The sequence below is a fragment of the Drosophila ananassae genome, chromosome 3R (genome assembly GCF_017639315.1).
Source record: "Drosophila ananassae strain 14024-0371.13 chromosome 3R, ASM1763931v2, whole genome shotgun sequence".
In the NCBI taxonomy this organism is placed as follows: domain Eukaryota; kingdom Metazoa; phylum Arthropoda; class Insecta; order Diptera; family Drosophilidae; genus Drosophila; species Drosophila ananassae.
In genome coordinates, this window is record NC_057930.1 from 11,893,006 (window position 1) to 11,920,049 (window position 27,044).

Genomic DNA, 27,044 nt, shown 5'->3' on the forward strand with positions numbered 1-27,044 from the left:
TTCCTTAAAGGCATTTAAGTTTATTTACTTTTTCCCAGTGTAATCAAGCCCTTGAGGCAGTGACAAGTTGTGAAGCAAAGCTGACCCCGACGCTTTTTTTTTGTATTGGACCACCAAAAAGTACCAAGAACTGAAAGTTGTTGACAGCCCGTCCTCGGCACGCAGGCAATAAAATTCAATATTTCATTAAAACGCACGTTACGCATACGCAGCGTGGCACGAGCCGCAGTAATCCCATACCTACACCAACACCCACACCCAGACGACACACACACAGAGACACATAGGCTCGAAAAGCAAACCAAACTGAACGAAATGAAACGAAACGGAAAAAGGCAACCGCAGACTGCGTGATTTTGTTGTTTTTATCACACGCAGGTCCAACGTTCAAATCGGATTTCGTGTTATTAGCACTGGACTGGCCGGCCGCTCCCCTCTCACCGAGATCGCTTTCCGCTTTTCCTCTATGAATTTCCCTACACAACAAGAAAATCTCTTCAATAAGAGATGGCCTATGGCCTCAACCGCCATTTTGGCACCAACCCTAATAAGTAGGCAACACATTTTATATTTCCTTCAAAAATGCATTCCTTCTTAAATAATTCAGATTTTTAAGCTACAATAAACAATAAAACAATAAAAAGTTTATAAAAAGGCTTGATAAGATTTCTTTCTCTGTTTACCTAGGATTCTGATATGGCAGACAGAGCAAACGTCGACTGAGAGTACTCGATTTTTCGCCCTCGAATTGAGTCGTTTGTCGCTGTGGCTTTCTCCCTGACATTCCACCGGCTGTTGTGGCCTCTCTTTCTTCACATTCTAGTCCCGTCTCTTTTCCTTCAGCCATTGCCCGTTAACTGTTGGGTTTGGCTTCGGGGTGGCCTATGGTTTTTGGTTAGGCGGCTGCGACGCTGACAGATTATTTGCTTTATTATTCATAAGAACTATAGTGAGCCGGGGTCATGGGGCACTGCTGTAATTCATTGTGTTTCCGTGGGTAACAAAGGGTAGATTGTTACGATTCCATCACAATAACGAAATTGCAATTGCACTGGAATTGAAAGTGGAATGAGTGGTTTTAAAGAGGAAAACAATTCTAAAAGAGACCTCTAACAACTTCAGTTTTTACTTTTGAAAATAAATTTATCTGCAAAAGGATCTGTTGAAATTTAAGCAAGACGATTATTATAAAACTCATCCCCTCTAATTAATTTAATGCCACAAATCCACATAATTCTCTAATGCCTTATGTAATTAACATATCCATCGCTATGGGCGGCCATGGGCCTAATGACCCCTAGAGGGAGACTCGGTCTCGGGGCTGCCAATAAAAATATTTGAATGTATAATCCCCTTAGAGCGTCTTTTACAGGGTGTTGGGCTAGTCCAAGCTTTGTTCGGCTGTTTGGGGCCTTGAAGTTGAGTCCTGATTATAATATAGCTGCTTATTTGGATTTATTAATTGCGTCCTGGCATTGTGCGTAGCAAGTAAATTAATTAGCAAATACTTGCTTTAATAATCATTTTAATGGAATTTGTAATTTAATGCGCCTAACGAGAGAGTTTTATGTGGAGATTACGAAAGCTACTCCCCCTCCTTATTGATTTTCCCGGTAATGAAATAGCCCCCATCTCCGCCTTCGGCCTCCAGTACCAGCCCCAGTTCTCCTTCTCGATATCTCTGTGTGTGCGTTTGTAATGTTTAACTGTCTGACAAGTCACCGCATGACCAGACCACAATTTGTTTAAGCGGCTTTAAATATTTCAACATGGCAAGTTGCCAATCGAGCTCTGAAATGGCTCACAGGGGGTCAGGGGTCACTCAACTCCGTTTGTTAAACTGGCCAGTCAATCACTTTATAGAACTTTTTATAGCGCGACATTAATTGATGGCCGGTGATGGTGTAGGGTGATACTCCTCCAAGCACTCAAAGAAAACAAATAATTTACAAATAAATGTTATATTTTATTTTTGTTAAAATAGTAACTATATAACCTTTTAAATTATGTGCTTCATTTTGCATCTAGAGTGTAATTTTATAAAACAATAAATAAATAGTAAACTGAATTATTATTCATTTCAGTAATTGAAAAACTTGTATTGTTTTAAGCTTGTTTTTTTATAATTATGCATTTGTAGACAGCATTTTTCCTGAGTGCGTATAAAACCTAAATACGCATCGTAAAAGCCAATTGAAATTGTTTTTATTTGCGAGTGCTTGGCAATAATTATTTGCGTGCCAGGCGAGTTTTCCTGGACTCTCGTTCGCTTTTTACGATTTGATATGCTAAATAGCCGAAAAGTTGGTAATAAATTTTTAAAGCTTTCAATTATAAGGACGATAAGCTGCACGTAGCGGGTCGACTTCTCCTACTTCTTCTTTCCAAAAAAAAAAGTTACTGGAGTTTTGGGAAATATATTTTCCAGGACGTTGCACACAACGCTGCTGAAAAGCTTTAAAGTGAAAACCCAGACACTCACAAACAGACAAACTGAAATTGCATAAATTTGCAAAAAGCAAACGAGGGAGCGGTGGGGCGTTTACGTTGGAGTTTGCCCGATAAACGATGCAAATGCTTAAAGACTTGTCATATCACTGTCATAGAAGAACCTTTCGACTCCCCAGGACCCAGAAGTGGGTGTGTGTTCGTATCTGCATTTGGGCGCTTTGCTTGTGTGTGTTATCTTTTAATTAAACATGAAAGTGAGTTGGCGAGCAAATTTGCTCAAACACACTGCAAACAAACAAACAAGCAAACAAACCGCCTGTGGCTTAGTGGCGGCCAAACACACACTAACACACACACACCCAGAGAGCATTAAAAAATAAAGCAAAACAAGCCAAAGAAACGAAATGAAAGAAAACTGGTTGAAAAAGCAGAGCTTAAGAATATTTTTCCACATTCGGGGCGAAAGGTGAGTGTCAACGATTTTGAGACCTGCTTCTGACAGTTGGAAAAAGTCAGCAGGAGCTTATTGCAATTTTTGGTTGGTTATTTTCATGTTGTGGCTTTAAGGTTGAAAAATGAGTACATTTAAATGAAGTTTAAGTTTCCTCACCGCCGCTTCCCAAGCACATTAAAGCCACTGCTATGAAGTTAAGCCTTTCCAACCAATTTAGACAAATTTCTGTTTGCTCAGTATGGAAGAACCCAAGCGAAGAATCAACCCACACACAGGACGAAAAAGACCGGAGACACTGTGTTCTCTGTGTGTGTACCTTCAGCCATAAGTCCACGCCGTAAAACCACATTAAGAGGAGCAGAGATATAACCCACTTGTAGACCCCCCCTTCCGCTATGCCCATTCCACTTCCCACAGGATAAAACCGCTCTGGCAAAAGGCGGAGAAACTTTATGCCCCGGCATCGTTTTAAGCGCCACTAGCGGCTGCTGGAGGAAACTCAAACAGCAAACGCAGACAGCATCCGACATGTGTGACAAGACAATGGCATTAGTTGCATAGAACAGTAACAGTAACGGTAACAGCTTTTCCACCCACCATAAGTTATGAAAGTTATTTCAAAATTTATAAGATTTTTCTACCTGACGGCGAATGACATCAGTTGCACACACAGAGCACGTCTTCGTTTCTGGGGCAATAAAAACGTGGCAAAGTCCTAAAAACAAACAGCATACGCATATCTAATTGGAGCCATCCTAACCACTGCAAACGAATTCCCCCTCAGAATCTCTTTCTCTCTGCGAATTCGGAATGACTTTTTACACAGGCGCTTAACCAACTTCAAGCAAAAAATAAAAAAAAAATTCTAAAAATAAATAAAGGAATGGTAGAAATCAAAGGCAGAGCCTTACAAAACCGCAGACACAATCAGAAGAAAATGTCCTTTGGGTGTAAAATCGATTAAGGCTGCGAAATAGGGAGGGGGGGACAAAGCGGAAGTCAATCAGCAGGCAGGGAGCATTTTGCCAGACATCGGGGAATTACACATGCTCAGCATTACAGGTACGTGTAGGTTTGCGAAAGTGGCTGGCTAATAAGCCACCATCAGCTCAAAGATTCCCAGATCTCGGATCTCAGTTTTGTGGAACAGGACGACATTAATACAAGGGAAGGAAAAAATTGAATAGGAGATGTTAAGACGATAGGATACCACTTTGTTTATAATGGTCTGTGATACGAAAATTATTGTAGAAACCAAATTAAGTAAAAATAGAAGCGCAAAAACCACACCTTTTAGCTCCCTTGCTATTACCAAAAAGGGCTTCTCTGTCCTTATTATAGCCAGACCCTAATCATCCGGCAAAAACCACATAATTTAATAACACCACAGAAAATTATTATACCCTCTCATCAAGGGTATCAAATAAAGAACGGATGTGTTTGGCATTAGCAAAAGAATTTCCCTGGTGTTTGCTCCGAAGCGATGGAAATGTAGATGGCGCAGTGGTTGGAGGAGTCCTGGCCCTGTGGATGGAGGGAGGCAGGCAGCCAGACACCGATGATGAAGGGTGGATGGATGGGGGAGACAGAGAGATGGTTGTACGGTGTATATGCTTGGTTTACTGTAATTGCACGACAAAGTAAGCGCGTAACTGCATATTTACATATCACTCAGCGCTGTTGACGACAACTCGATGAGAAGCAACGAGGGGGGCGAAGGGATGGCGTGGGAGTGTGGCGAAAGAATGAATTAAAATAAATTAAAGCATGCTTTCAGGCGCTCGCTCGCGCACATGTAAATAATGCAACGCAATTTTTCTCACGCATCCACTGGAGACTACAGAGAAACCGGAGTATTCCGAGGAAAGATCTGACAATGACTGTTTTCCATTCCCCACCCATAACTCCCCTTCTTGGCGACTTTGAGTCCTGATTGATATGTCCGTCCTCCCTGGAGGATCTTATCTTCTCAAGGTGTTGAATCATTTAAGACGTCGCAGCCATCTCAGCCATCTCACTTTGATTGCACCACCCAAGGATGCCGTTGATGAAGGATATGCCCCAAAGTGGCAATAACAACACAAACAACGTCAGCTAGATGCCTGGAACGCACTCGAGTTATTACGGCTCCTTGAGGCATTCCATACTACGGCATGTAGCACTCTACTCACTCTGTCTATCTGCCTGGTCTATCCTTCGTCTCATTCCGCAGGCAAATCAATTAGATACCTGAATCTGTCGAATGCCTAAAGAAAAGTCTTAGGGCGTTTTTGCAAGCGAGAAGGATAAATCACCCAAAGGTTATAATAGCTTCCGGCCATCTTGCAAGGATAACTGTTTGGCAAATAGAATATTAACAATTTAATAGTGGTCCTTAGAACTTTACCATCCAATTCGCAAACAAGTTAATTAGAAAGAAACAAGCAAAAAACAACAAACATTCCACGAGTTACTTAAAAAGGAAATCCAACGATACTCCCACCCATGTAGCTTTGTAAGATAACACGTGCTTGTACTTCTATACCATTCGTATCGTACAAGTTTTTCCGCTCTGAATGGAGACCATAAATTATGTGGAAAACTATTGCCAAAGCGAAAAGGAAAGCCCTAAACAAAAAAAATAAAACAAGTAAAACAAGACCAAAGAATTCAGAATTTCAACGGAACAGAGTTGCAGAACCTTGGTTACCTTTGTCCACTCGTTATCCGTTCTTTGTCCATGCCATTCCCGGCCTGTGTCAGCTATTTCCAACGAAACCCCTAGATACGCCAACCCAACAACTGTCAACTGTACTGTGCTTGGCCATGTCTTACTTACGCATTCCGCACTGTACTGCTGGCCACTCAACCCACTATCTTTTAGCTCGTTGCTTGTTAATCCACATACAAATATTGCGCATACGCCCCGTGAAGCTGAATGAAAACACAGAGCGGCACTTTCCAAAAAAAAATTAATAAAAAATAAAAATAAATTAAAGAAATATTTTTAATAAAATATTGTAGTTTCTTTTTTATAATATTTTATTCTTTATGGTATACAAAATAAAGTCATATGACTACCTTAGTTTGTCTATAACTTCTAGATAGATTTTTGTAGTTTCTTATTTTTTTTAGTGCATCACGACTTAAAACTATGTAGGTGAGGTTTGTTTTGCCTGGTTTTTTTATGTGCTCCCTCTCGCCTTTGTTTTATTAACCCAATAACTAAATGGAGACTAACCTCCCTGAGCACCCCCTCTGCGCCTTTCACGCTTTTCCGCGCATCAGCCTTAGGAAAAGTTAAAGTCGAAAATGTGTGGAATGCGGGTCGCCTGTCTTTTCATTTTGTTTGTGCCTGTGTGTACGGTCCACTTGTCAACTGCAGTGGCTACTGAAGAACCCCCACACCTTTTTAATTCACGAAACCCTTTGGCCATCCGCTTCTCCGCTTTTTTTCATGGCTACTTATCTAACACCTTTGACTCCATTACGCCTCGTCCTTGAGACGACAGGACGCTTATCTGTCATGGCAACCCATCAGAGTATGGCTGGCCGGGATTTTAATTAGCGCCAGCTGCACCATCAGAAGCTGGAAAAGCAGAAGCTGTAGCAGAAGCAGCTTTGTCGTGATATTGGTAGGATGTCCATTCCAGGATGTCCTGCATGTCCCAGCACCATACCGTTTTGCCTGCTCGCTGGTTCGGCAAAACGTTTTGGCCCCCGACTTTTTTCCTTCCCCTTCCAGCCCCAGCAACGTTGACACGCTCTTGTCGCTCATTATCCTTTATGAATTTTTCATAAATGCAAAAGTAGCAGGAGCAGCAACAAAAATTATACAAAAAAAAAAAAATATATAGAACGGAGAGAAAATCCAACGCGAGATGCTGAGGAAACTTACAGAAATTGAAATTCTTTTTTTTTTTTTCGTTGAGGGGGAAGGATAATTTCTTAACACGTGCCGGGCAAGCTAATGCCACAAAAGGCAGAAAGGCGAAGCCAACCCAAATTAGATTTAAGCAACTCCATTGAAGTGCGGCGAGAGCAGGCCGGAGGGAATCTCCTTAACCTTAGCATTTCCAAAAGTCGCCTCAAGGATCTTTTTGCCTTTTTCCCCCTCGACTCGCTAAGCAGTTCGCTCTTCTTGCCACGTGGCAGTGCATTTTTTATTACAATTTCGCACTTTTGCAGCTCTTTTCTTCCATGGGGGACTGCCAGGGGTTACAAAATGTCGGAAAGCAGGAGAGCCAAGGGGTCAGGTGCTTGTTGCACCTTGTTGCAGGCTCCTTTGTATTTGTTCACGCAATGGTTTCTTTGGTTTCTCATTGTGTGTCAAGGATAGCGAAGGTTTTAACATTTTTTTCACAAACTGAATGCTGAAATATTTTGAATTCATTTTGATTTCATATAAATATTTTTGATTCCCTGACCAGGCTTGTTTAACAAATAATTTTACTGTTGAACTTTTTCAATTAATTGTTCCCTTTCCCGTTGCAAATTCTTCGTTTCCGACTCCTGAATGATTTCCCCATTAACTCGTCCTTTAAGTGCCTTCTTATCATTTCGAAACTGTCTAATTGCTTTTCCACTCATTAATTGTTTCCCACAGCACCTTCTAATTTTCAGGGTATCTCTAAGTGGCCATCTCTCCGAGGACCTTTTCACCATTTAGCCTGCCAACTGCACAGATTTGTTTTCCATTCGGCCGGAGCTCTGCATAATTTCTGTTTGTGCAAATTGCAGCGCTTACGCTCCTTGTTTCTCTTATTTTATATTTTATTTTTTTTTTTGGTGTGTGCCATGGCTGTTGTTCTGCTCTCAATTAGAATGGGCCAGGCAACAGTTTGTCCTCAACCTTTTCGCCGGCGCCCCCTTCAGCAATTGTCTTTCTCTTGTAAGTTGGATGCTAAATCTGCGGCAACTTCTTCGTGTTGTGCCAGGAAAATGAGGAATACGATGAGGTGGTTGCAGAGGTGGGTAAGAAGGGCTTGGTGGAAAAAAAAACAAAAAACCGGGGGCCCAGTTGCACTTTTGTTTCGAGTCGCTGAGCCGTGCCCTGCACTTTCTCGACACTCGTAGGATCTCGACAGTTGGAGGCCCCAAGGCCCCAGACGGATGCTCCTTGCCATAACTAAAATCAGACACTCGCCGGCTTTTCTTTCCTTCAGGTTGAAGTCCTTCTCCTCTCAGGGTTTTCCCGTATTTCTGTTTCTCATTTTTCATCTGGCACTTGCACTCGGAGCTCTCATTCTCCATTCTCTCGCCTCTATTGTTTTATGCCAACCGCTCGAGTGGCACTTTCCACTTGCATATCGGCATATGCAGTGTGCAGGTTGCTCTTGTCGACTCTAATTGTTCTACCCTTTCGTGGGGGAAGTTCTAAGGCTATGTATTATTGTAGATTATAAACTAAGACTTCACTAAAGTCACAACAGAATTGAAATATTAAACATAAAATGTTTTAGAACATGGTTACATTAATTTATTGTATTTATTTTCTTCTTTATAGAAAATAATTATGAAATAAATTAGCTTATTTACTTAATATATAATCTCTTTTTTCTTATTGTCCTTAAAAATCATTTTAGAGTATAAAGAGATTCATGGGAAAATTATATATTTAAATGTTGTGTCTTTAGCTGCGAATTAGACAGTGAGCTTTCATTGCCACTGGCATTGTTTTGTTGTCTGTCGCTGACTGTTCTAGGGTTGTTGTCTAGGGTTGTCTCCACCTTTGCACCTTGGCGGTGGCTTCGTCTTCGACGTTTCATAATCGTCGTCCTTTTGCCATCGCGGTAAAGTTTAATTACAAAGGACAAAATGCAGCGCTTACCTGCGTCGAACAGGGGGCGGACGGACCTGTGCACTAGAAGCCTGGCTTTGTGGCAAATCCCCTCCATCTCCCCGCTTCCCTTCGCGGGACTTCCCCCCTTTTAATTTCTCAGCAGCGACTTCCTGCAACGATGACAGCAGGCAGCCTTCGCTTCGCACTTTCGCTTCAAAAGTTTTTCTCATCATAAAATCCTGCGCCAAAGGCTCTTTGACAGTTTTAGAAGGCGCGCGTTTTTAATCAGTCGCATGAGTCTCTCGCCTCGCTACACTTTACAACACTTTGCCCCCACTTTGTGGCATTCAGTGTTCGGTGTAGGATGCTCGGTGTTTGGGGTTCCGTCTTTGCAGCTTGCTATCCTATGGCTTCCGAGGGAATTTCAAGGCTTTGTGTGAGATTTGTGGTTTATTATTCAATATTTGAGATTCAATTTGCTTTGGTAATTTTTGGGCAGTTAGGGATAGTATTGGATAACGCTTATTAAAGCCAGTTAACGATATTCATAGCTACTCATGTCTAAAGTTCCAGAACAAATTGGGTACTCTAACAGAAAAAAGATTATTAATTAATTAATAAAGACTTTTCTTAAATGCAAAACACTTTTCATTTCTCAGACATCTCTATCAAGCTCTCGACCACAACACAGAAATTTCAATTAACTTGCCTGGCAATTGAAATCTGAAACTTATTACTTACCAAATACTTGTTTAATAATTTACCAACACCTCAGTAGCCGACGATTTCCACTCTTTGCATAAAGTTCATTGCTTAATTACTTAAATATCATAATTACAATTGGATTAAATTATTCAAATACTTGAACAGGACAATGGATGGTAGCTATCCAAAGAAAATGTATCTGGCAAGAGTCTGTCAGACTGCCCTGGGCATACAATATTTATGGATTAATTATTTAAATTGCCACTGTTTACACGACACATACTTCTTTGCCGGGCAAACAAACTGGAAAATTTCGAGCTTAGTTGAATTGAATCAATTCCATCAGACGACGACAGACAACAGTGCCAACAAATGGCATTGATGAGCTATAAGTATGTCAACATCAATTGCAATCATATAATAAACACACTCACGCCATGTCCTTGCCCGTGTGCTGTAAACATTTGTTGAATTCCTTTTTTAATAAATTTTAAATAAACATTGAGCTCGGGCAGGCGAGCGAGTCGCGCCAAAGTATCACAAATATTTGCATTAGATGCGATACTTTTTCCGCTCTGAGATGGGTCGTCGATTCGTAGTACCACCCCACCACATTTTGCCGGCGATTTGCTACATCGGTTATGGTATTATGTCCTGAACAACTTCTGTTTGCTTTATAAATTATTGACACTTTATTGACAAGCGTGGAACAATGGCGCATCAACTTCATTATGCCTCTCAACGCACAGTGGGCCAATGAGCCCGCCGTCAATTGACTGTCGGATAAAGTGTGTACATGGCACATAGTATACGTATAAATACCTTCCCAATCAGTGGAAAATGAGCACTTTTTAAGCCATCACGCACAATTGGCCAATTTATAAATTATAAAAAAAATAATAAAAATACCTAACGGAATGTGTGCATAAAATATTAAAGTGCAACTAATAAATAATAAATGTCACAATCAGACAGCACAAAAAATTAAATACCCATACCTTCGAACCTCGAACAAAAATGATAATATGAATTAAGTCCATTTGACACCTTTTGTTGGCGTAAAAATCTTTTTTGCTTCACTTTGGCACGTCGCACGTGGTGGTGGTAAAAAAATGAAATTAAGTGCAATATAAAGTTATTTATTTGCATAAATAATTAAATAATTTGTGTGAGTGCTGCGGAGCTCGGTGGCAACGTTCGATGGTTGCCTAACAAATTGATTCTGGAGGGCATTCAAGTGGAAACAGCCTCATCGACTGACTGAGCAGCTGAAATTCAAATGAAAACATCGACGGCGCCCTGGGAATTGATTGATTACCAAACTGGTTGCCGGTTGCCCAGGGGATCAAGGGATTGCTGCTAAGCAGTATTTTAAATTTTAAATTGTGGCAACTAAAATTATTAAAGCACTACTAAGTTTTAGTTCTAAAATAGTTTTTGTCATGTGCCATCGAAATTTGGCAGCACGTTTATGATTAGTAATCGTATTAAAACTAAAATATTGAATAATTAAAACTGGTGTCCTTGTGGCTTTTTGAGTATTGGAATTGCCCCAAAAATGCATATACCACTTAATGGAATTTAAAATGTATGCCAACTTAATTTAGAATTTAAATGCATTATTTTAATAATTTTATGCCTGAGCAAATATGTATTTATTTCATTTTAATTAAATCTCGGTTCTCGAAAACAATTTGCTGTTCATTTTTTTTGGCGATCGGGGAGCTGGAAAGTTGGTAAAAAGAGCACAACTCTTATCAATCAATTCAGGCGGCTAATTGCACAAATTTTATATTCCATATTAATTTACATATCATATAAATTAATTCGTGCACTTCACCTCCGTCCACCGTCTACCACCACCACACTCCAAATCAATGGGGAATTTATTCATGAAGTTGTCATGGAAATAGAGCATCGAATAAAGTGACATAAGCCGGTCGATCGGAAATGGGATATGGGTATGGTATATGGTGTATGAGAATGGCAATGGAATGCTGTCCCTTCATTTTTATAAACCTTTTTGTTTATGGGTATGGGGTTTATACCATTTAATTTTTATTTACTCTCCCACACTCTGCAGATCCGCTCATCACTTTTGTTTGCTTTTATTTGTTGCCATTGGGAAATTCGTGCGACAATTGATTTATATCAATTTCCATGAAGCGTTTCACTTATGTAACGTGTAACGTATAACGTATAACGTGCATGATTAAGCACACAAAGGCATGGGCATAAAAAATGAGTTAAATCTGTTTGCATTAATTAAAAGCACAGATGATGTTGACGAACTGTATTTGTGGTAATGACTTTGGCATGTTTATCACACAATTTGTGCAACAAAAAAATCCAGTTAAAAGGTGAAAGCCTGCCAAAATCCCATCAAACTGTAGCCAGTCGAAAATATAGCTTCAGTTCCATTACCAATTTCAGTCTCATTTCCATCATCATTGCCGCCGACAACTTTTCCCCAATAATTCATCCAAACAAAGCAGCCGGCGGAACAGAAATAACAGAAATACAAAACAAGCAAGAAAAGTGGGAAAACGTCAATAATGCGTAAATAAAACACAATTTGTCTCAATAAATTTTCAATTAACGTTGAAACATTTCCAGCTTGGCGAAAAGCCACAGACAGGCAACATTTTTAGCTGCGGCCCCCTTATGCCCCATGCCCCCACGAAAAATGGGCTCGGGGTAGGCGCTTGTCTAGCTGATTGACAAGAAACGAATCAAAATTGAAATATAAATGAAGCAGCATTCGACGCCCGTTCGAAATCCCGTCCGAAAGGGAAAATCCGGCAAGGAAGTGTCGAGGAGAGGGGGATTTTCCAAAGCGAGCCAAAAATTCGCTGCGCTGGAAAGTATGCAATATAAATTGTAGTCCATCACAAAAAAGGGAGGGAAACCGAAACGAGAAAGGACGAAGCAAACGGATGGGCTTGATGGAATAAATAAAACTAAAAATTGAAAACATGGTCTAAATTTATGACTAGAAGGGGATGCTCTAAAATGTAGAGTATTTTGGAAATCAAGGGATATAGGACTATTAGAAAATTTAGACTTTAAAGCAAGAATTCAGTTTAGGGTTTTCAAATAATTTGTGAATTGGTTTTTACAAATTTTTTTAAATTTTAAAAACTTGTATACCTTGATACTTTTTCTTATATACCCAAAACTATGGTTAGGGAATGAAAACTAAACAAGTTTTTGGCGTTTTGTCAAAAATCAAATTACAAGTCCATGCTCAAAATACAAATTTTTTGCATGGAGCGCACCAAAAATCGGGTCCAGTTGATTCAGAAGGGGTGTATACAAAAAAAAAATTCACAAAAATAAATAAATAAACAAAACAAATAAAATGGTTTGGGTTTGAGAGGAATGTCCTCGAAAATCTGCCAAAAACTTTAGCAATTTATGGCTGCAACGGGAATCGCTGCAATTGACAGGCTGTCTGCTCTTAAACTCTTTGCCACTCACTCCAAAGAGTTCCTTTGCGGAGCAGATCAACAGGATATAATGAACATTATGCCCTGGCGAAAATGTCAATGTACAGAAGCTAAATGAGTGGATAAAAACCCGGGGGGCATGAGTTTTTTGGACGGAATATATCGTAGTGAGGCAGGGAGCTATGTTAGACAAGGGTGGGAGTGAAGTAGAGTGGAGTGTTTCATCATTCAGTTAGCCAAACAATAAGGAGCCAGGATGCGGGGACTTGGCAGGAACTCTGCTGCAATCAACATAATCGTCGAGCAGGAAAGAGCCGTCGACCAACAGCGGGCCATGACAATTTCAAATGAATGTTAAATACCAGCAAGAGGGGGAAGTCGAAGGGGGCTCCTGGCTGGCTGTCCTGAGCGGTTGCAACACAAAACAGAAACAAACGAGCGACGACAAACATAACAAAACAGCGGAAACAACAACAGGAGCAGACTGAAAAAAGGAATTAGTGGCATTACATTTTATTCGACAAGGGATATACCTTGGAGTCTTGTATTTTATGGAATATTTCATAATATTGACTCAAAAGATATTTAAAAAATATTTAGTAAGTGGATTTTGACTTTTAGTTTAAGATTGAAATTATTACACAATAGTAAGGTATATATTATGGTTTAAAATATTAAAATTTTTTATTGAAAAAATATTTGACAGAGGCTTTGAACATTTCATATATTTTTCAACTTTCGTGCCTACTATCCTTAAATATACATAAATACAATATGCCCTTCTTTCTCATAAGTGCCCGGTATAAAAATGTAAAAACAAGCAAAACAAGTCAACATTTCTGCCAGCAGCGACAGCGGTAACAAAAGCCTTGCCACATGCTGCGACGGCGAGCCGCCAACAACAGCAAAAACAACAAAAACATCAGCAACAATAGCATAAACAGTAGCAACAACAAAGTTGCATAAAAGCGCAAAAGGCAACGCACAAAAGGACAACATGCAGTATACAAAAACAGGACATCGTCATCTGTTTGTCTCCATCTCAGTCTGTCTGTCTGTCTGTGTATTGCCGCCAGCCGTCGGCCACCCTCCCGCCCCATGACGTCATCAGTGGCAGCATTGTTCTGCAACTCTTGCCACAGAATGCAATATTTAATTGCCGCACGTTGTTGCCGACATAGGGACGGCGTGAGAGGAAGCTGAGGCAGAGGACCAGCAACTCCTTCAGCATCAGAAACTAACCTGACTGAGCGCCCGAAAACCGCTGCAGTTTCCGTCCAAAAGCTAATTAAGCTAAAAGTCAACGCTGTCCACCGAACTTCCTCACCTCGTTTCACCCGAATCACTATATATACTATATATATATAGAGTGAAGTCCAGCCAAAGTTTGCAGCGCGCCAAAACGGACGACATTCATTTAAAATTAATTAAAAGAAAATTCGCTCAACTGTAAAACGAAAAGACAAAAGCAAAAAAATAAAGTACGAAAAAAATATGAAGAAAACGAGGTAAAGGGAAGAAATAAAAATTGAAGGATTTTCCTCCTGTTTTTTCAATTTTTTTTTATATCCTGGCTGGCGTTGTTGTTGAAGGATCGAAGTTTAAATGCTCTCCAAAAATAGTGAATGGCGGGGAGACGGAAACTTACTTTGTGGAGGCGAAGTCAAAGGATATTGTGTGTGGGATGCTTGAGACGCTTTGAAGATGTATTTATAGACAAACAAATAGGTAATTATCAAAAGGAATGGACTCTAAGGAGCTTTTAATGTCAATGGGAGAAAAATTTATTAATGTCTCTGTAATATTATTACCTTTGAAAGTCACAAAAGCCAATATAGCTTATTTACTGATGACAAATTTCCAGGGAAAGCCTATACTTAATGTAATCGACGGGCAGTCATTTGAATAAAATCACTTTGCCCCGCTGGAAAGGGCATGCAAATCTGCATTGTTTCTTATTAAATGACCGAAATGAAAATCTGTACAAACGATTTCCCAGCCAAGGACTTGCTGTCATGGAAAATGTTGTGCAATTAATGTTTATTAGCATTCGGTCGGCTGCTGGTCGCCATGAGCCTCGATTTTATTTATTTCTTGTTGGACTGCATCGGCCGGATGCTTTTAAGTATCTGTAAGTGCGACGACTTCCCTTACTTTTTATTTACAAATGCATTGCGAATTTCAGACACGAGTCTCGACGGAAGTCTAGACAACAGAGACTCACTGACTGAAAGCTAAGAATTGGAGGGTGGGGGTCAGTGTCACTCTCGTTTATTTGCAATTTTCGGATAGAAAATATTGTCTTGTTTTCTTTGAATTTCCGGCATTTTATTCGCATGTGGTGGATCGCACACATCACCCATAAATTATGACCTCCGAGACTTAAGACCCACCCTCATATCCGGCTTACGGACAAATTGGCAATGAAATCTCTCCGGCTCTTAATTATTATTGTGCTGCAGGCTTAAGCATCCAAAATCCAATCCAATCAGATTCCATAGTCTTTTGTTTGCATTCAATTTCCTTTTAATTTCTCGGTTCAACCTAAAACAATTTCCATCTCCCAAAATGCCAAAATCCCCAACAATCGAAAACAAAGTGTTTATGCCTGCACCCCGAAAATTGTTCAATTCGATGGAGGATGGATATTTAATTGAGTTTAAAATTACAAGCAAGAAATGTGAACAAAAATATCCAAATACCCAGTGTCTGCTTCACTTTCAAAAAAACAAAAAATTGAGTAAATTTTTCCACTTCCAGTCACGCTTTGAATTCTACGTCTTCGGTCGTAAAATTGAAAGTGATCCTTGGCAAATATTTGCTAGCCGTGTTTCTACTGTATGTGTGCTCCTGTTCTGGGTGGTTTTGCCATTGTCCTCCCTTGACTGTTGGCATGTGGCTAAAGTATCTGTCTGTGTCAGAAATAATTAAATCAGACACACGAGGCACACACAAAACTCGCACAGATAAACAAGCAAATTACGTGAGTTCTGTAGATATGTGAGAGTTCCCAAAATAAGTAATTAACGAATTCAAAATGCTCTTCATCAGATGTATTAAAGAAGGATATAAATAAGGACAAGCAATATTTTACTGAGAGTAATGACAATTTGACTTATTAATAACAAATAATATTATTTGCATTATATTAATGGAATTTACTAAATGTTGAAAGACTTTGGCTTGTCAAATGCCAACGCTCATAAAACAAATGCACTGAAATATGATAGCTGATAGTGTATTAAATTTCAACAGAATACATAATTTATTTTACAAAAAGTTTAATAATAAACCCATCATTTTATTTAGACTCGTATAGAATTTGTTTGCTTAATATTCCCGCTGTCAATATTAAAAATAGAAATACATTCTCATATTTTCAAAGATACTTTTTGGATTATGAGCCTCTTAAATGTGTTTAATTTGTGACCCATTTCTGTGGAAACAATCCGATTAATGTATGAATGTGTCTGCTTTCTGGTGCTTTTGCTTTTAGCATCTCCACAGAGTTTCACCAAAAAATTACCTCAGTAAAATGAATCTCTTGGGTGCTGCCAGCCTTCCAAAAAAAAAAAACAAAGAAAAAAAAACCTGAGAATTTCTGGGAATACATTTGGCAGGCCGCCTTCACTACATTTTCCGCATTTCCCTCACCTGTCCGCTGGGAAGGCTGAAACACTCAGCCGTCAGGAGGAAACGGACAGCAACACCTAGGAAACTGCATACAATTAACAGCACTACCTGGTGCTTGAGCCCCCGAACTTCCACTGCCTTTGCCCCATCCTACCTCTATTTGTATCTGTATCTGCATCTGTATCTACAGATGTACACGAGTAGGTGTATCTTTTGTTGTATTCGGTGCCTTGGCATTCTAATTTGCATTTTTGCAACCTCCCTTCGCCTTGGCAGCCTCAATTGAATTTTGACGCGTCCGATTCTGGCTATCTGTTCCGTTCTGTTCAGTTCAGTTGAGTTCGTCCTGCCTTTAGGTCCTTCGGTTACTGACGACATTATCTGCAGCTCTCGCTTTTTTTATGGTGTGCCATGGTATGCATGTTTTATGCATGTGCCAGCGCCTGGGACGGGGCACAGATACAGATGCAGATGCAGATACAGAGATACAGATACAAAAGCCAGGAGAGCAGAGCCAAAAAGCTTCGAGCTTCTTTTAGGATGCAACAAAAAATTGATGATGATGGAGCTGTGATGGCGTCAGGTGCACTTTAAAAAAATGTTATAACTTTTTATTTAATCTTCGCTTGTTACGGAGTTTTTGTGAAATTTTAAATATTTTCAGAGTCCCTTTATAAAAAATAGAAATTTTTATCTGTTCATGAATGAGTGGAAAGCTACTTAAAAATAGTTTTTACTTTTTCTGAAATAAAATCTCGAAAAAAAATGTTTGTTTTATTTTTTTAAACACTGACTGTTTTTTTCCAGCATCACTTCCAACTCTTCGGTGGCAAATATCTGTTACCGCCTTTCAACACTTTCACGATTTTTCGCCACAGCTTTGGCGCTAGAAAAGGCGATTTTCTTGTAGCGGACAGATATGCCAACATGTATGAAGGATTCTTTTTTCTTCTCCCAAGAATCCTAGATTTTTCGTGGAACTTTGCTTACAACTTTACTTATTTTCTTCGCTAAGGCTCGCTTCAAGCCAGCTCATTTTTCTCATGGTTTTTCTTTCTGTTCGTTTTGAATTTTTCTGTTTAACTATTGTTTTAGTTTTTTTTGGTTGTATTTTTTCATCGTTGGCATTAAGCAAATTTTTCTTTGGTTTTTCCTGTTTTTGGTTTCTAGCAACCCACTCTCAGTGGCCTTTTTTTGGCCAATTATGTTTTTCTGCTCGAGGTTTTGTTTTGCTTTTTTCCTCTAATGCCTGATTTCTATTTTTATTCCCTCTTTCTATTTTCAAGATTCTTGTATTCTGTTGTTTTTTTGATTGACATTTGACGTTTAAATGCCAAATTAGCCGGCATTTTGTTTTGAGGGTATTTGTTTAGTCTGATTTGTTGGCTTTAAGATTTGCTTGAATTCCTAGGAGAATATTTCGGAAAATGCTAGAATGCAAGGCCATCATTTTTAGTCCAAAGTTAGTCATTTTCAATCTATGGCATAATATAATATTAAATTTTTAATTTCGGTTAAATAAAATACGTCATTCTACTATTTCACGCTCTTTTAATTTTCTGAATTTTCCACCCAAGAGTCCCACATAAAAAAATTAGCACCAAATTTATGCGGGCAGCCTCGAAAATGTTTAAATATCAATAAAAGAACCGCAGAAAGTTACACACTCAACTCAGGTGTGTGCCGGGCTTGTGTGCAGTTAACGAAACAGAAAATGAAGCTCGGGATGCCCATGGATGGGTTATGAGGGTTTTAGAGCCACTGACGCAGCCAGAAAGTTCAACTACATAAACAAGTCACGTGTGTGCAACGTGTGCGAAGTGCAACGAAATGAAACGTTGGGGGGCAACACGGGGGGATGGAATGAAGATGGGTGCCGGGAGAGGGGTATCACCTGCAGACGTTTATGTGGCACTCGAAACCGGCGCCGTTTTTGTTTCCATCTACCAACTTCGTCCTTTGGAATCTTTTGGGTTTCCTCTGCACAGAGAAAAAAATTAACTTTGAGCTAAAAAATATTTTTTAATATTTATATTATTTCTTAAGTGAATATATAATTTATAGAATAATTATTTTTCAGCTTTTTTAAATAATCATAAATATTATTCCACTAGCAAAAGTTTTTCGATCTACTTCTTTATCTTGAGTACTTTTCAGAAATAATTCAGCTTAAGTCTCCCATTTTATTACTCCTTTCTCGCCGTGTTGAAACGCAACTCTGGTGTAGTCCTTCTTCCTTTTTGGTGCATATTTCACACCATGTGGCAACGCTCGCAAGAAGTTCCAGGCCTTCCACTGCCACTTCCATTTCCACCTGCTGCGAAGCGAAGCGAAATAACCACAATGGCTGCGGGAGAGACCTGGTGTTGGGTGGGGGAGTGGGGGGGGAAATAAAAAAAAGCTCACCCCTTTAGCCACCCACCCACCTGCATACACATACACCCGAAAAGATTTACTACTTCTAGTACACTTCGCTCCAACATATTCCCCCCCGAGTGCCAACTCCCCAGAAGGATTCTCCCAGCTGGCAGTAAAATAGTAACTGACGGCATGCAAATTTGTTTGCATTCGCCCCTCAACGGGTGCCTGCAAGAAGCCCAAGAAACTCGAGGAGAAGATGAGGAAGAATGCAGCATTGGCAGCGAAAATGGCAAACGGTAACCTGCTGGCTGGGCTTTTATTATTATGGCCACAGTGGATGCTCGAGAGGAGCAACTTATTCCAAAACTTATCAGATTTTCGATGAGATTCCTAAAATATATCCCAAATATTTCACCTTTTTTTGGACAAAACAATAGTTAAAATCAAAAATTCCAATTAAAAATTTTACTCTTGATTTCATATATATATTTATTTCATATTTTATCATATATCATGTATCATAATTTATAATATTTTTTATTTAATTAATTTTCACATATTCCTTTTCATTTTTAGTCCTTACTGTGTCCTAAACCAGAAACACCATTGCCATGTAGCGTCTACCATGTTGTTGTCGCATAAATTTTGCGGCTTCTTAAGTCGCAAGCAATAAAATAATATTAGCTGCATAGTCTATATGACTCTCCATATACCCGCCCCACTAGGCGGTCGCCACCCACCCGGCAACCTTGCTCCAGGACGAGCCCAAAAAAGTATGCAACACGACAATGCAGCACTGGCAATGATTGCACTTGGCAGGAGCAGAAGTTCTTGTTGTTCTTGCTGTGACACGGTGGGGCGGGAAGAAGGGGGTCTTGGGATGAGGTAACAAGGAAGTAGAAGGATATGGGTCCGCAGTCAAGACAAACGCATTTGTCGTATAATTTATGACAGCAACAGGAACTTTGTTGCTGATGAAGGTTACGGAAAATGCATCAGGCACTGCAGAAAAAGATTTATTTGATTTTTTTTAATAAAAGTTAAGTTTTTTTATGATTATATTATATTTTATTTTCTTATTTTGTTTTTAAAAAATTAATATATTTTATTTTGAAACTTATGATTAATATTTCCTGTGTATAAATACGATGAAGAAACTGCCAAGAAAAGTCATCTTAGATATATAACCGGATATAGTGTGATGTGTGAAATGCGATTTTGGATGTTGCCTCTTGAGAGTGTTGCATGTTATTTACGAGCAGCAAGCCATGGCAATCAAATTGCCAAAAACTGCATGTCAAACCATAGCTCATGCACTTTCCCAGTGGCCATAAAACTGCTGGTCAAGTGTTTTCCGCTTTCGGCCATCGCAATCAAAAAGAAAGGCCTATAAAACCCATTTTATAGCAACGAGGCCACAGCCAATAGCCATATAAGTCTTAGAAAGCTACGATAAAAATTTAATGGGACTAATGTGTGACTTGGTGGTCATTGGAGGGTTAACGATTCCGATTGAGAGTCCCATAAAAACAATCGTAAATCAATCATTGCGATTGACGAAATAATTTAAAAGTGCTGCGATGGGCACAAGTTTGATTTCTTCAATTGCAATTGATTAAAAGATGAAATGGATGAAGCCACCCAAGGGGACACTGAATGATTGTTTTTACTTTTAAAAGTCATAGTAATTTTTCAATATTAATTACCTTTTTATAAAAAAAAACTTTAGTTTCGCTTTTCACAGAGTTTTGCCAGCCCTTGAGGCGACCAGAAACAAATCCTTATAAATGTCCCCATCAGTTGCAACAGCTATCGTTATCCTTGCCCCGTTTCCCCGCGAAATTGGCCACCAAACTGTTTCACAGGTAACTGTCAAGCCGCAATCAACATTAGCTCAGATGTCCAACTATTTCCCGCCTCTTGCTAACTTTTCCCGCCCCATCAGACCCCATCCTGGGAGTACCGTACCCCTCCAGCATTTTAGCCCCGAGCTGTCACAGCAGCCAGCTCTTTTGCCAAACTGTCATTATGGGCTCGAAGATAAACGACTCTCTGGCAAATTTTTCTTTTTCCCTGTGTCCTTTTTCCACTGTCTGCAGAACGAGGACGAAGGCAGGACGGAAGGCTCCTGTGGAATGGAATGAGGTGGAGGTGGTGCTGCCATTGACTTTTCATATGGCCGCGGTAGGAACAATTTAAAGTTTTGGCTATTAGTCGGACGACAGGAGAGTGGGGCGTGGGATGTGAGGAGGAAAAATGCCTGAAAATAGTTTCAAGTTGGCAAAAGTTTCAATAGTAACACAAAAAAAAAATATATACCGAGGAGAACCTGGAAAAATTGTGGGGGAAAACAAGAGCAGCATCGATTGACATTGCAATGAATGCTGCAACTCTTTCGGTTCCCACCCGAAGGCTTGTCATCAATCTGGGGGCCCAAAGTTTCACTCAGCTTGTGTCTGCTGTCTTTCCACCTTGCACTGCAGGAAATGGTATTATTTTTAATTAAAATTTTGTAATTTTTAATTCATAAAATTGTGTTTAAACATAGAACTTGCTACTAGTTTATGTTTAATCCTTTCTGATTGTAAATCATATAATTGAATCTATTTTCTTGATATTTATTATTCTTTTGAATTGAATTATGATCTATGGAACTTCCACAAATAATGCATATTTTTCCGCACTGCACTTTAGTGCATTTTTCATTTTTTGCCAAAACAATTTTTGTTTATAGCATGTCAACGCCTAATGACGCGGCCATTTTTCATGCAGAAATATTTTGAAAAAGGCCTGGTCGGGTCAGCTATCATTCCCCCGGCCTCTCTGACCCGCTCGACTAGCCTCTTTTTTCCTTAGACACTCCATAGTCGAGCCATCCTAACACTTGCACTCACATATGGCTGGGGCAGGAAACGTTTAGTTGCAAGATAAATTACCCGGCCAGCTGGATAAAGGGGGCGTGGCCAGAAAGGGGCACAGGCACGTGTCTACCATAGGGAGGAGGGAGGAGGCGCACTACTGACTAAACTGATTTCATGCAATTTGGCTCGCAGCGTTCGCCAAAAGTTGCAACTGGCAATCGTAAATTGTTCGCTACCAACATTCGTACTTCCTGGCACAGTTTTTCCAGTTTTCGAGGATGGAAAATTTAACGGGCGCAGCTAAAGAAAAGAACAGGAGTAGGGAGGTAAGGGAGGTGGAGGCGAAAAATCAGAACATAAGTGAAAACTTTGGCCAATTAATGGCATCATTGAATTTCCACTTGACTTTTTCTTTTTTGCCCGCAGACCGCCCACATGCCTCCCCCGAAACACACACATGCACATGGTTTTTTTTTTTTTTTGATTTCATTCTTTTTATGTAGCTGCCAAACTGGACGATGACTGGCCAAAGGGAGTTCAATTTTATATATCCTTGGAAAGTGTGGAAAAGCAGCGGCTCCTGGCTTCTGGCTCCTGGATCCTCTCCTCCATCCAGATATGTGTGAAAAGTTTGCTGGTGAAAAATGGCCCTTCGCATAGATCTTCTAGTGGAAAGTGTGGCCGAGAGTCCAAGCGTCTGAGTTTGAGCTGGGATAAAAGTGATAAATGAATTTTGCACAAAAGTAATTAAAAAGTAAAGTAACTACCATCGTGTGTTGTCTGCCGGTGATGAGGGAGGGTCTGGTCGAGGGCTAAGGGACTTTATCTAAAACTTTGCCATCAAAGAAATCTAATAAGATGTTTTAATAGTTAACTTTTTTTCTTTTTCGGCACATCAAAATAAACCAAATTTGAGCAAAAGATTGATGATGAAGACATTTTAAAAGTCGAGGACTACGTTTAATTTTTGGTGTGACTTAAAAACAAGTGGGGAAGGCCTTTTATGACCTGTAGTACCTTTAATCATTTATTCTAAAGAGAACCTAGGAAGCTTTTTTCCAAAAATAAAATACTGTGGTATCCAATCTGTGTTTAAAGATTCTAAAAAAATATTTACATTCGTATGCTGAGGAATATTCCTGCAACTAAACTAAACTTGGACGGATAGGTCCCTTTGCCCAATTTCAATTTAAATTGATGATGTTGATGTTGATGCTCGGACCACTTCACACACACACACACCTCCCACCACCACCCACAGAGTGCTGAAAAATGCGTTAGGCGGCAAATGGAAAATGAAAATCATTTACTTATTAAATCCTTTAGGCAAACATTAATTTCCAACCACAGAAACAAAAAGCGCCAAGCTAACCCCGAAAACAAGCAAACAAACAAAAGGGAGGGCGGTGCTCTGGAGGGGCGTTCCAAAGTGCTTTTCACCAGGTGGAATGGTAGGGGGGAGGTGTGCTGGTGGGGGAAAATCGTGGGAGAGTCAGACAAAAGCGCAAATTAACAGTTTGATTTTCGCCCCACGCTAAACAAAAACGCAACGGAAAATCAACAAAACGAACGCCGGCCAAATCGATTTGAGTGGCACAGAGGAAAGCTGGGCAGTCGTGGGTTAAGGATGGGATAAAGACGGTGTGCGGGCGGTGGCGCTAAGGGGGAATTGGGGTCTGTTTTAGAAGGGGCTACCCGCTTTTCGGGGCTAGCACTTTGTGGAAATCAACGAAACAAAATCAAAGCTCTATTGAATTTTCTACTAAATGGCATTTTGAAAGCAGCCAAACAACAGCGGCCCAAAGAAAAGGGGGGCTGGGGATGGGTTGGCACGGGGGGAAAAAAAAAACAAAAACAGAGCAAAGAGCAAGGGCTGAAGGTTGTCCTTCCTGGTCCTCCCACCTTTCTCACCTATCGAGAAGTCATAGAAAAGTGCACGGAAAATGTTACAAAATGCCAACAAGTTCAAAATGCTTTGACATGTGCCAAAAGGGTTTCACCCAAAAAAAAAAAAAGAAAGTAAAAATAAATAAACAAGAAAAAAACTCGAATATAAATAAATATGCACTTAGAGAACATTTTAAAGGAGTTAAAACATTACAGAAAATGAGATATTACTTCTAAGGATAAGACCTTGCAAGGAAACTTATAGAAGACAACCTTTTGTTGCCTTCTTTTAGGCTTCAAAAAGTCCTTTTCCATTCCTACTCTAGTTCCGGGTATAAATTAAAAATAAATTAAAAAAATTGAATAATATTTATGTGGGAAAATCCTTTGCCTGTTTCTTCAAGTGCACTTTTATAGAAAAAAGGATAACCAGGCATGGAAAGCCGGGAAAACTCAGCTAGAAAATATTTTGCCACAACACTTTTTGGGTCCCAACATTTTGACCGCACACACACACACACACAACCTCATAAAGCAGAAACAGAAAAACCCATACATACATACATATGTGGCAGAGGTGTCATGTGTCAGCGGCATAATCACACCCTTTTGCCAGAGACTCACCTTTGACAGGTGAAAGGGGAACGCTGTGGTACCTACATGCTATATGGGTGAGGGGCATTTTGTTTTGGATATAGCATTAAAAGAGGGACACCTTCTCGACCTTTGTCAACGTGTTCAACGGCGTTCAGACAGCGTTTAGTTTTGACACACTGAAAACTGTTGAGGTAGCCAACGGGTTAAGGGGTGGATGGGTGGCCCAGAAAAGGGTTGAACACGGGGTTAATGGGGCCCAACAGGGGGCAGAGAGTCAATGGGTCAACTTGAACGGTATTCTTTTATTCAAAAGCGCGTAACAGAAATTGGAAAAGGGAAATAATTTCCATAAATGTGTCGTTGAGTGGGGGCTTTTAAAAAACTATAAGCAAAAGTCATTTAAAACTGGGCCAACAACTTTGAAGCAAAAAAAGTGAATGGGGTAAATTATTGCGAATATATATACCGCATATCCAATTATTTTTCATGTGCTTTTCAATTAACTTGAATTTTTAAACAACTATCTTTGCCCTTACTGCTACGAATTCAATTTCCTCCATCTTTGTGATATTAAAAAATTATTCCAATGCTGCATAAAATCCACATAATGGCCACGAAAATTGATTTTAGAATGACTCGACAAGCGGAAGCGGAAATGTCATATTCTATATGCATATATGCCAAATATAAAAAGCATTTAAATGTATACGTCTGTATATATAACATATATATCAGTGCACTCTCGAATTCTGTCGTGACCGAAAATAATGGACCACGTTTCCTACAAAATTTGTTTGCGTGCCAATTTTTGGCTCCACGTTGCCAACGCAAAAAGAGCAAACGACAGGGAAAAGCCAGGGAAAATTCGGAAAAAACTGTGCCAATCATTACATTTATTGCGAGCACATTCAATATTGAATGAATGGCCCGCATGGATTTTCTATTTGAAATTAACAATTCAATTTCATTTGCATTTCAATGGCAAAATGTGGGAGACAAGTCGGAGTGCCTGTCCACCGACAGGCCGACAATGGGCGGCGTCGGTTAAAGGGGGCGTGGCTGGGAACTTTGTCCGAAAGTAGGGCTTTTGTTACAACCTCGAAATTTATTTAACACTACAAAAATTGCCAGCAAAAGAATGGTAAAAGCCTATAAATTGAACATAAGTGATGCAATGCAAGTTCCATAAAAAGGCGAAGAATTTATTTCTGACAGAATCTGAATCTGTGAATTCAATTCAGTTTTTTTCTGTAGACTGTGAAATAATTTTTTAAAAAGAATTGCATGGCTGAAAACATTATTAAAGAATGTGCTTTAAAATAGTTTAATTTTTCCGCCTGTGACTGAAAGGCTGTGACTGATATGCTTCCAATTCAACTCCTATTTACCCTTTAATAGCAACAGAATCCATCTTCCGGCCATCCTTTTCAATTTACCTCTATTAAAAGCACAAATACATTTAAACGAAATGGGATTGTTCAGCATTTTGGAACCACACTTTGAAATAAAATATGCAAATAGAATGCACACAGCAGCATTCGAATGCGTTTATTAATAGATGCCAATAGAGCGAACTATGCATTTTTTATGCATTGAAAATTCGAAAAACACTTTATTTGTCAATGGATTTGGCACTCTCGTGTCAGAATATTTACAAACATCGAATTGGCGAGATAGGCAATTTTTCAATCTGGTCGCAAAACCAACTGGCTAAGCTAAATTGCAAATCACACAATGAAGATAGGTTTTGTTCCATTTTTTTTTTACCAATTACTGTTGGTATAATTTATGCGGAGCTCAGTTTAGCAGCTATTGGGCGGAGAGGTTGGTAAATAATTAATTGGCTAAAACACGCTTACAAATCTAGCCGCAATTATTCATTAAAGAAATGGTGGGTTGTAGGACAATAAGCGTGCCCTTGTCGCAATAAAGGAATAATGGAAGTAAAAGTTTACCCATATCTCGACCAATTTACTATTTATCTGATACGGAAATAGTCTACCATTCTGAGATCAACGCATCTTCTTTCAATCCTTGTTTCAAATATTGCTAAAATACAATTTGGAAATTATTCGATATTTTTTCAAATAATCAATTTTTAACATAATCTGGTTTCCCCATATTCCTACTTGGCCCCCTTCCGATGGCCATAGCTCTCTGGAAATGGTGTACCATTCTGAGATCAGCGCATCGAGTACCTCCTCTCCTTGTTTAAAATTTAGATTAAATACCATTTTTAAATTTTTCGAATTTTTTCAAGGGGTGAGTGAAATAATGTGGTCTCCCAATTTCCCCACTTGGCCCCCTTCCAATAGCCATAGCTCAGCTAATATATAACGCTATAGAGTTCTTCCTAATCACTGCACTTATTTTCCATCAAAATGTAAATGCCAAAACCAGCCAGAATTGAAAAGTTCGGCAAAACAAAAATGGGGGAAAATTAGAAGGGGTTAGAATAAATAAATGGTTAGGAGGCCTTTCAACTCATTTATGAATTTTCATCATTTTCATCCGCCGGACTCTGGGTGGGGGGGGCGAAACTTTTGCCATGTTTTGATGTGTTATTTGTAATGCCTTTTGGCTTTTTTGTTTATTGTTACAACAAGAAGTATAACTACGGTACGAGTGGAAAAGAAAGAATGCCACAATTTTCCAACTTCAGTTTGCATTTTCCGAGTGATTTTATGAAGCGCATAATTACGCAAATTAGCATAAATGAGTACGAAAGAATTTTTCAACTCTTTTCCGGCTGTCGGTTTATGGGGTATTGATAAAAAATGAATCACTCTATTAGTAGAGACTTTACTAGGGGTTTTTAAAATAAAGTTTTATTTAAATTGCTTAAAATAAATAAAAAGGGTAAGCAAAGAAAGTTTTATTTTTTT

At 39.4% G+C, this 27,044-nt stretch overlaps 1 protein-coding gene and 1 long non-coding RNA gene across 7 annotated transcripts in view; both read left to right on the plus strand.

Annotated features, from left to right (window-relative positions):
- LOC6507231 (hemicentin-2) overlaps window positions 1-27,044 on the plus strand; it is a 95,666-nt gene that overhangs the window by 3,674 nt on the left and 64,948 nt on the right. The gene's annotated exons all lie outside the window — the stretch shown is intronic.
- Window positions 11,827-12,345, plus strand: LOC116656050. Its single transcript, XR_004311066.2, has 2 exons — window positions 11,827-11,930; window positions 11,988-12,345. It is a non-coding gene; the product is annotated as an uncharacterized LOC116656050 (long non-coding RNA).